The 10044-nt window shown below is 40.1% G+C and overlaps 1 non-coding gene across 1 annotated transcript; it reads right to left on the bottom strand.

Annotated features, from left to right (window-relative positions):
- Positions 1-1293: 1293 nt before the first annotated feature.
- LOC112787282 (small nucleolar RNA R71) lies at positions 1294-1401 on the bottom strand. Its single transcript, XR_003194703.1, has one exon. It is a non-coding gene; the product is annotated as a small nucleolar RNA R71 (small nucleolar RNA).
- Positions 1402-10044: the final 8643 nt, after the last annotated feature.

Consider the following 10044-nt stretch of genomic DNA (forward strand, 5'->3'; position numbering starts at 1 on the left):
CAAAAAATCAAATCTTTTTCATTTTTCTTATCTTTATCACATAATTTTCGAAAATAACATCATCAATTAATGTTTTGATTCAAAAATTTCAAGTTTGTTACTTGCTTGTTAAGAAAGATTCAAACTTTAAGTTCTAGAATCATATCTTGTGATTGCTTGTGAATCAAGTCATTAATTGTGATTTTAAAAATAAAATCTTTTCAAAACTAATTTCAATCATATCTTTTCAAAAATATCTTCTTATCTTATCTTTTTCAAAAAAATTGATTTTAAAATATCTTTTCTAACTCCTTATCTTCTTATCTTTTCAAAAATTGATTTTCAAAATTTGTTTCAACTAACTAACTAACTTTTTGTTTGTTTCTCATCTTTTTCAAAACTACCTAACTAACTCTCTCTCTCTAATTTTTGAAAATATCTCCCTCTTTTTCAAAAATTCTTTTTAATTAACTAATTATTTTAATTTTTTATTTTAATTTTCGAAAATTACTAACCTTTTTCAAAAATAATTTTCAAAAATCACTAACTCTTTTTCAAAAAAAATAATTTTCGAAAATTCTCTCTCTCTCTCTCATCTCCTTCTATTTATTTATTTATTTACTAACATCTCTTCCTCACTCACCAAAAATCCGAACTCTCTCTCTCTCTCTCTGAGTTCAGATTTTCTCTTCTTCTTTTCTTCTACTCACATAAGGGAACCTCTATACTTGGGTAAAAAGGATCCCTATTATTATTATTTTTCTGTTTCCTCTTTTTTATATGAGCAGGAGCAAGGACAAGAATATTCTTGTTGAAGCAGATCCAGAACCTGAAAGGACTCTGAAGAGGAAACTAAGAGAAGCTAAATTATAACAACCCAGCAAGCACCTTTCAGAAATTTTCGAACAGGAAGAGGAGATGGCAGCCGAAAATAATAATAATGCAAGGAGGATGCTTGGTGACTTTACTGCACCTAATTCCAATTTACATGGAAGAAGCATCTCCATCCCCACCATTGGAGCAAACAATTTTGAGCTGAAACCTCAATTAGTTTCTCTGATGCAGCAGAACTGCAAGTTCCATGGACTTCCATCTGAAGATCCTTTTCAGTTCTTAACTGAATTCTTGCAGATCTGTGATACTGTTAAGACTAATGGAGTAGATCCTGAAGTCTACAGGCTCATGCTTTTCCCTTTTGCTGTAAGAGATAGAGCTAGAGTGTGGTTGGACTCTGAACCCAAAGATAGCCTGAACTCTTGGGATAAGCTGGTCACGGCTTTCTTAGCCAAGTTCTTTCCTCCTCAAAAGCTGAGCAAGCTTAGAGCGGATGTTCAAACCTTCAGACAGAAAGAAGGTGAATCCCTCTATGAAGCTTGGGAGAGATACAAGTAACTGACCAAAAAGTGTCCTTCTGACATGCTTTCAGAATGGACCATCCTGGATATATTCTATGATGGTCTGTCTGAATTAGCTAAGATGTCATTAGATACTTCTGCAGGTGGATCCATTCACCTAAAGAAAACACCTGCAGAAGCTCAAGAACTCATTGACATGGTTGCTAATAACCAGTTCATGTACACTTCTGAGAGGAATCATGTGAGTAATGGGACGCCTCAGAAGAAGGAAGTTCTTGAAATTGACACTCTGAATGCCATATTAGCTCAGAACAAAATATTGACTCAGCAAGTCAATATGATTTCTCAGAGTCTGAATGGAATGCAAGCTGCATCCAATAGTACTCAAGAGGCATCTGCTGAAGAAGAAGCTTATGATCCTGAAAACCCTGCAATAGCAGAGGTGAATTACATGGGTGAACCATATGGAAACACCTATAATCCCTCATGGAGAAATCACCCAAGTCTCTCATGGAAGGATCAACAAAAGCCTCAACAAGGCTTTAATAATGGTGGAAGAAACAGGTTTAGCAATAACAAGCCTTTTCCATCATCCACTCAGCAACAGACAGAGAACTCTGAACAAAATACTTCTAATTTAGCAAACTTAGTCTCTGATCTATCTAAGGCCACTGTGAGTTTCATGAATGAAACAAGGTCCTCCATTAGAAATTTGGAAGCACAAGTGGGCCAGCTGAGTAAAAGAGTCACTGAAATCCCTCCTAGTACTCTCCCAAGCAATACAGAAGAAAATCCAAAAGGAGAGTGCAAGGCCATTGAAATGACCATCATGGCCGAATCCAAGGAAGAAGGGGAGGACGTGAATCCCAAGGAGGAAGACCTCCTGGGACGTCCAGTGATCAATAAGGAGTTTCCCTCTGAGGAACCAAAGGAATCTGAGACTCAACTAGAGACCATAGAGATTCCATTAAACCTCCTTATGCCATTCATGAGCTCTGATAAGTATTCCTCTTCTGAAGAGAATGAGGATGTTACTGAGGAGCAAGTTACCAAGTACCTTGGTGCAATCATGAAGCTGAATGCCAAATTATTTGGTATTAAAACTTGGGAAGATGAACCTCCCTTGTTCACCAATGAACTAAGTGATCTGGATCAACTGACATTGCCTCAGAAGAAACAGGATCCTGAAAAGTTCTTAATACTTTGTACCATAGGCACCATGATCTTTGAAAAGGCTCTGTGTGACCTTGGTTCAGGGATAAACCTCATGCCCCTCTCTGTAATAGAGAAACTGGGAATCTTTGGGGTGTAAGCTACTAAAATCTCATTAGAGATGGCAGACAATTCAAGAAAACAGGCTTATGGACAAGTAGATGACGTGTTAGTAAAGGTTGAAGGCCTTTACATCCCTGCTGATTTCATAGTCCTAGATACTGGAAAGGATGAGGATGAATCCATCATCCTTGGAAGACCCTTCCTAGCCACAGCAAGAGCTGTGATTGATGTTGACAGAGGCGAATTAATCCTTCAATTGAATGAGGACTCCCTTGTGTTTAAAACTCAAGGACATCCTTCTGTAAACATGGAAAAGAGGCACAGTAAACTTCTCTCAAAACAGAGTCAACCAGAGCCCCCACAATCAAACTCTAAGTTTGGTGTTGGGGAGTCTCAACAATGCTCTGAACATCTGTGAGGCTCCATGAGAGCCCACTGTCAAGCTATTGACATTACAGAAGCGCTTGTTGGGAGGCAACCCAATTTTTATTTATCTAATTTTAATTTATTTTTATTGTTATTTCATGTTTTATTAGGTTCATGATCATGTGGAGTCACAAAATAAATATAAAAATTGAAAACGGAATCAAAAACAGCAGAAGAAAAATCACACCTTGGAGGAGGATCTCAATGCGTTTAAACGCCAGTAAGGAGCATCTGTCTGGCGTTCAACGCCAGAAACAAGCAGCATCCTGGCGTTCAGACGCCAGAAATGCACAGTGAAGAAGAGCTGGCGCTGAACGCCAGAAACAAGCATCTGGCTGGCGTTCAACGCCAGAATTGCATGCAAAGGCATTTTACATGCCTAATTGGTGCAGGGATGTAAATCCTTGACACCTCAAGATCTGTGGACCTCACAGGATCATCTCAGGATCTGTGGACCCCACAGGATCCCCACCTTCCCTCATCATAATCCTAGTTTTTTTCCACATCTTCTTCTTCTACTATTCCTTCTTCTTTTGCTCGAGGGCGAGCAATATTCAAAGTTTGGTGTGGTAAAAGCATTGCTTATTTTGCTTTTCCATAACCATTGATGGCACCTAAGGCCAGAGAAACCTCAAAAAAAAAAAAGGAAAGAAGAGAGAAGAGAAAAGGGAAGACAAAAGCTTCCACCTACAAGTCATGGGAGATGGAGAGATTAATGTAAAGGATCTATAGCTCAGTGGTAGAATATTTGACTGTAAATCAGGAGATCCCTGAGATACCTCAGGGGATACATTTTCCCCACATAATTATTGGGAGCAACTGAGGATAGAAATACCAAAAATCACTAAGGAGGAGCAACAAAGACAAGGAAGAGACATAGAGGAGCTCAAAAGCACCATTGGTTCTTCAAGAAGAGAAAGACGCCATCCTCACTAAGGTGGACTCATTCCTTAATCTCCTTGTCTATTTATTCCTGTTTTTTTATTTTTGAGCTTTATGTTTATTTATATTTGTGTCTTACTACATGATCATTAGTGTCTAAGTGTCTATGCCTTAAAGTAAGTGAATATGAATCCATCACCTCTCTTAAATGAAAAATGTTTTAATTCAAAAGAACAAGAAGTACATGAGTTTCGAATTTATCCTTGAACTTAGTTTAATTATATTGATGTGGTGACAATACTTTTTGTTTTCTGAATGAATGCTTGAACAGTGCATATGTCTTTTGAAGTTGTTGTTTATGAATGTTAAATATGTTGGCTCTTGAAAGAATGATGACAAGGAGACATGTTATTTGATAATCTGAAAAATCATAAAAATGATTCTTGAAGCAAGAAAAAGCAGCAAAAAACAAAGCTTGCAGAAAAAAAAAATGGCGAAAAAAAATAGAAAAAAAAAAGAGAAAAAGCAAGCAGAAAAAGCCAAAAGCTCTTAAAACCAAGAGGCAAGAGCAAAAAGCCAGTAACCCTTAAAACCAAAAGGCAAGGGTAATAAAAAGGATCCCAAGGCTTTGAGCATCATTGGATAGGAGGGCCTAAAGGAATAAAATCCTGGCCTAAGCGGCTAAACCAAGCTGTCCCTAACCATGTGCTTGTGGCGTGAAGGTGTCAAGTGAAAACTTGAGACTGAGCGGTTAAAGTCAAGGTCCAAAGCAAAAACAGAGTGTGCTTAAGAACCCTGGACACCTCTAATTGGGGACTTTAGCAAAGCTGAGTCACAATCTGAAAAGGTTCACCCAGTTATGTGTCTGTGGCATTTATGTATCCGGTGGTAATACTGGAAAACAAAGTGCTTAGGGCCACGGTCAAGACTCATAAAGTAGCTGTGTTCAAGAATCAACATACTGAACTAGGAGAATTAATAACACTATCTGAACTCTGAGTTCCTATAGATGCCAATCATTCTGAACCTCAATGGATAAAGTGAGATGCCAAAACTATTCAAGAGGCAAAAAGCTACAAGTCCCGCTCATCTGATTGGAGCTATGTTTCATTGATAGTTTGGAATTTATAGTATATTCTCTTCTTTTTATCCTATTTTATTTTCAGTTGCTTGGGGACAAGCAACAATTTAAGTTTGGTGTTGTGATGAGCGGATAATTTATACGCTTTTTGGCATTGTTTTTAGTATATTTTTAGTAGGATCTAGTTACTTTTAGGGATGTTTTTATTAGTTTTTATGCTAAATTCACATTTCTGGACTTTACTATGAGTTTGTGTGTTTTTCTGTGATTTCAGGTATTTTCTGGCTGAAATTGAGGGACTTGAGCAAAAATCAGATTCAGAGGTTGAAGAAGGACTGCTGATGCTGTTGGATTCTGACCTCCCTGCACTCAAAGTGGATTTTCTGGAGATACAAAACTTAAAATGGCGCACTTTCAATTGTGTTGGAAAGTGGACATCCAGGGCTTTCCAGAAATATATAATAGTCCATACTTTGGCCGAGTTTAGACGATGTAAAAGGGCATTGAATGCCAGTTCTACGCTGTTGTCTAGAGTTAAACGCCAAAAACACGTCACAAACCAGAGTTGGACGCCAGAAACACGTTACAACCTGGCGTTCAACTTCAGAAAGAGCCTCTGCACGTGTAACATTCAAGCTCAGCCCAAGCACACACCAAGTGGGCCCCATAAGTGGATTTATGCATCAATTACTTACTTTTGTAAACCCTAGTAACTAGTTTAGTATAAAGAGGACTTTTCACTATTGTATTAGACATCTTATGATTTTTAGTTCATCTTAGGATCATAGTGATCTCGTTTTGGGGGCTGGCCATTCGGCCATGCCTGGACCTTTCACTTATGTATTTTCAACAGTAGAGTTTCTACACTCCATAGATTAAGGTGTGGAGCTCTGCTGTTCCTCAAAGATTAATGCAAAGTACTACTATTTTTCTATTCAACTCAATTTATTCCGCTTCTAAGATATTCATTCGCACTTCAATATGAATGTGATGAACGTGACAATTATCATCATTCCCCCACGAACGTGTGCCTGACAACCACTTCCGTTCCACCTTAGATTGAATGATTATCTCTTGGATCTCTTAACCAGAATCTTCGTGGTATAAGCTAGATTGATGGCGGCATTCATGAGAATCCGGAAAGTCTAAACCTTGTCTGTGGTATTCCGAGTAGGATTCTGGGATTGAATGACTGTGACGAACTTCAAACTCGCGAGTGCTGGGCGTAGTGACAGACGCAAAAGGAGGGTGAATCCTATTCCAGTATGATCGAAAATCTCAGATGATTAGCCATGCTGTGACAGAGCATTTGGACCATTTTCACAAGAGGATAGGATGCAGCCATTGACCACGGTGATGCCTCCAGATGATTAGCCATGCAGTGACAGCGCATCGGACCATTTTCCAGAGAGGATGAAAAGTAGCCATTGACAATGGTGATGTTCTTACATAAAGCCAGCCATGGAAAGGAGTAAGATTGATTGGATGAAGATAGCAGGAAAGCAGAAGTTCAGAGGAATGAAAGCATCTCCATACGCTTTATCTAAAATTCTCACCAATGATATACATAAGTGTTTCTATCTTTATTTTCTATTTATTTATTAGTTATTTTCGAAAACTCCATAACTATTTTATATCTGTCAGACTGAGATTTACAAGGTGACCATAGCTTGCTTCATACCAACAATCTCTGTGGGATCGACCCTTACTCACGTAAGGTTTTATTACTTGGACGACCCAGTGCACTTGCTGGTTTGTTGTATCGAAGTTGTGAATGAAAAACGATTTATTAAGACGTGCGTACATAGTTTTTGGTGCCGTTGCCTGAGATCACAATTTCGTGCACCAGCTTCCCAGGTTGATATTCTTTTTTCTTGGACTCTTTATCCTTGTCCTGTGGTGGGTTAGGAGAATTCGGTTTCTGAGCTCTCTCCTAGTCGAGAGTTCTCCTTCATGTTGATATATTTCTCTGCCCGTTCCTGTACCTCATTTAAAGATGTTGGGTGCTTTTTGGATATTGAGTGGCTAAAAGGTCCTCCTCGTAGGCCATTGATGAGACCCATGATATCTGCTTCTGTTAGCAGACTTTGTATGTCCAGGCACGCTTTGTTGAATCTTTCCATGTAGTTGCGAAGACTTTCCCGATCTCCTTGCTTGTTCCCTAGCAAGCTTGGAGCGTGTTCGGCTTTATCCTTCTAGATGGAGAACCTGGCGAGGAACTTTTTTAGCAAGGTTGTCAAAACTTGTGATGGATTTTGGAGGCAAACTGACGAACTACTTTATTGCTGTCTTCGTTAGGGTAGTCGAGAAGGCTTTGCATCGAATGGCATCTGAGGCATTGGTGGGATACATTATGCTTCTGAAATTGCTGAGATGATGGCTTGGATTCGATGTGCCATCGTACGGGGTCATGTCGGGAGCTTTGACGTCCTTTGGGACTTTAGCTTTCATGATCTCCTTGGTGAAGGGATCTTTGTCCTTGTGGGAGTCGTCATCGTGACTGGGTTGAATTGTTTTGGCTTTGAGATCAGCCTCGAGCTTTAGGAGCTTGTCCTCTAGCTCTCGTCGTCACCTAGTTTCCCTTTGTAGGTTTTTCTCAGCTTCCCGTTGATGCTCTGCCCCTTTTTCAAGTTGTTTCAAGCGATCCTGGAGTGCCTCCATGGCTTCCATAGTTAGTGAATTGCCGTTTTTATTAGGTTGAGGAGTATCTTTTGGTGTAGTGTCGGCATTTTTGTGCAGCGTTCTATCTTCTAGATCTGAATCGTGGTCGTTGTCATGGTCATCCGCCATGATGGTGGGATGACTTCCAGGTCCCCGGCAACGGCGCCAATGTTCCGAGGGTTACCTGAAAATGTAGGTCGATCTCGGACGAGATCTTCTATACTGGTCGGAGATGACGTGTCCGACTGGTGGGTGGCGGTCGGAGCTATCGTGTCCGACTTGTTGGACTGGCTGCGCTGCTGATCCTTTGTCACCGGAGGGTGGTGGTACCTGCAAGGGACTCCGATGCTTAAGTTAGTAAGGGTATTAAGCAGGATTTTAGTAGAATCAGAGTATGAGTTATACCTGGGTGCTCCAGTGTATTTATAATAGCGTGGGCTGACCTTCTTAGATAAGGTAAGTTAGTTATCTTATCTTATCTTTATCTTATCTTTGGGTGAGGTCAGCTTATCTTCAAGGGAACCGCCTTTATCTCTATAGGCTTGGACTGCCTTTGGACTTGGGTCATGTTCCTCTATTTGGGCCCTTTACTGGGCTTTCCTGGCAGTTTGGCCGAGCTCTTTGAGAAGAGGTCGGATAGTTAGACCTGAAGAGGTCGGTCGTCTTGTCGCTAAACATCCCGGGTCGGATAGCTCGACCCAGGGTATGAACACCACCGGATACATAGATGCCACAGACACTTAACTAGGTGAACCCTTTCAGATTGTGATTCAGCTTTGCTAGAATCCCCAGCCAGTGGTGCCCAGAGTTCTTAAGCATACTCTTTGCTTTGGACCACGACTTTAACTGCTTAGTCTCAAGCTTTTCAGTTGACACCTTCACACCACAAGCATATAGTTAAGGGAGGAGTTCATTTGAACTTTTTAGGCCAAGATTGTGTTTCTTTTAGGCCCTCCAAACCATTGATGCTCAAAGCCTTGGATCCTTGCTCTTGCCTTTTGGTTTAAAGAGCTATTGGCTTTTTCTGGTTTTTATTTCCTTTTCTGCTTGTCTCTTTTTTTCCTCATATTTTTTTCTTTAATTGATTTTTGCTACTTTTTCTTGCTTAAAGAATCAATTTTTGGATTTTTCATATCACCAATAATACTTCACTTTAATCCTCATTCTTTCAAGAGCCAACATTATTAACTCCAACATCAACTATGCACTGTTTATTCATACATTCAGAAAACAAAAGCAATGCCACCACATCACATAATTGAACTATTCCTAATATAAAACTCGAAACTCATGCATCTCACTTCTCTTTTTCAAATAAAATAATTTTTTTAAGCAAGGTGAGAGATGCATGGATTATTTCATAGCTTTAAGACACAAAGACAGATGATCATGCCCTAGAAACAGACAATAAAACAAAATACATGGAAAACAGCCAAAAAAAAAAAAGAACATAGGCAACAGGGGATTAAGGGAACGAATCCACCTTAGTGATGACGGCCACTACTCCTTCTGGAGGATCCAATGGAGTGCTTGATTTTCTCTATGTCACGCCCCAACCTTTATTGTTCTTCCCTCATGGCTCTTTGATCTTCTCTTATGTCATGGAGGATGGTGGAATGCTCTTGATGTTCCATCCTTATTTGATCTATACTAGAGCTTAATTCTCATAGAGAAGTATGCAATTGGTCCCAATAGCCTTGGAAAGGAAAATGGATCCCTTGAGGCATCTCAGAGATTTCTTGTTGAGGCAGCTCCACATGCTCTTGTTGTGGCCCATGTGCTGGCTCTCCAGTTTGTTCCATCCTTCTTTTAGTGATGGGCTTGTCCTCTTCAATAGGAATGTCTCCTTCTATGACAATTCCAACTGAATTGCATATGTGACAAATAAGGTGGGGAAAGGCCAACCTTGCTAAGGAGGAAGGCTTTTCAGCTTTCTTGTACAATTCTTGAGGTATTACCTCATGTACCTCCACCTCACTTCCAATTATGATGCAATGAATCATGATGGCTCTGTCAATGGTCACTTCTGACCGATTGCTAGTAGGGATGGTAGAGCGTTGGATAAATTCCAACCATCCTCTAGCTACAGGCTTGAGGTTAAGCCTTCTCAGTTGGATAGGCTTGCCTTGAGCATCTCTCTTCCACTGAGCTCCTTCCATACAAATATCTGAAAGGACTTGGTCCAGCCTTTGGTCAAAATTGACTCTCATAGTGTAAGGATGTGGGTCTCCTTACATCATTGGCAAATGGAGTGCCCACCTTACACTCTCCGGGCTGAAATCCAAGAGACGCCCTTGGACCATAGTATGCCAATTTTTAGGACTTGGGTTCATGCTTGTATCATGGTTTTTCATGACCCATGCATTGGCATAGAACTCTTGTACC

Source organism: Arachis hypogaea, chromosome 20 (assembly GCF_003086295.3).
Source record: "Arachis hypogaea cultivar Tifrunner chromosome 20, arahy.Tifrunner.gnm2.J5K5, whole genome shotgun sequence".
NCBI lineage: Eukaryota > Viridiplantae > Streptophyta > Magnoliopsida > Fabales > Fabaceae > Arachis > Arachis hypogaea.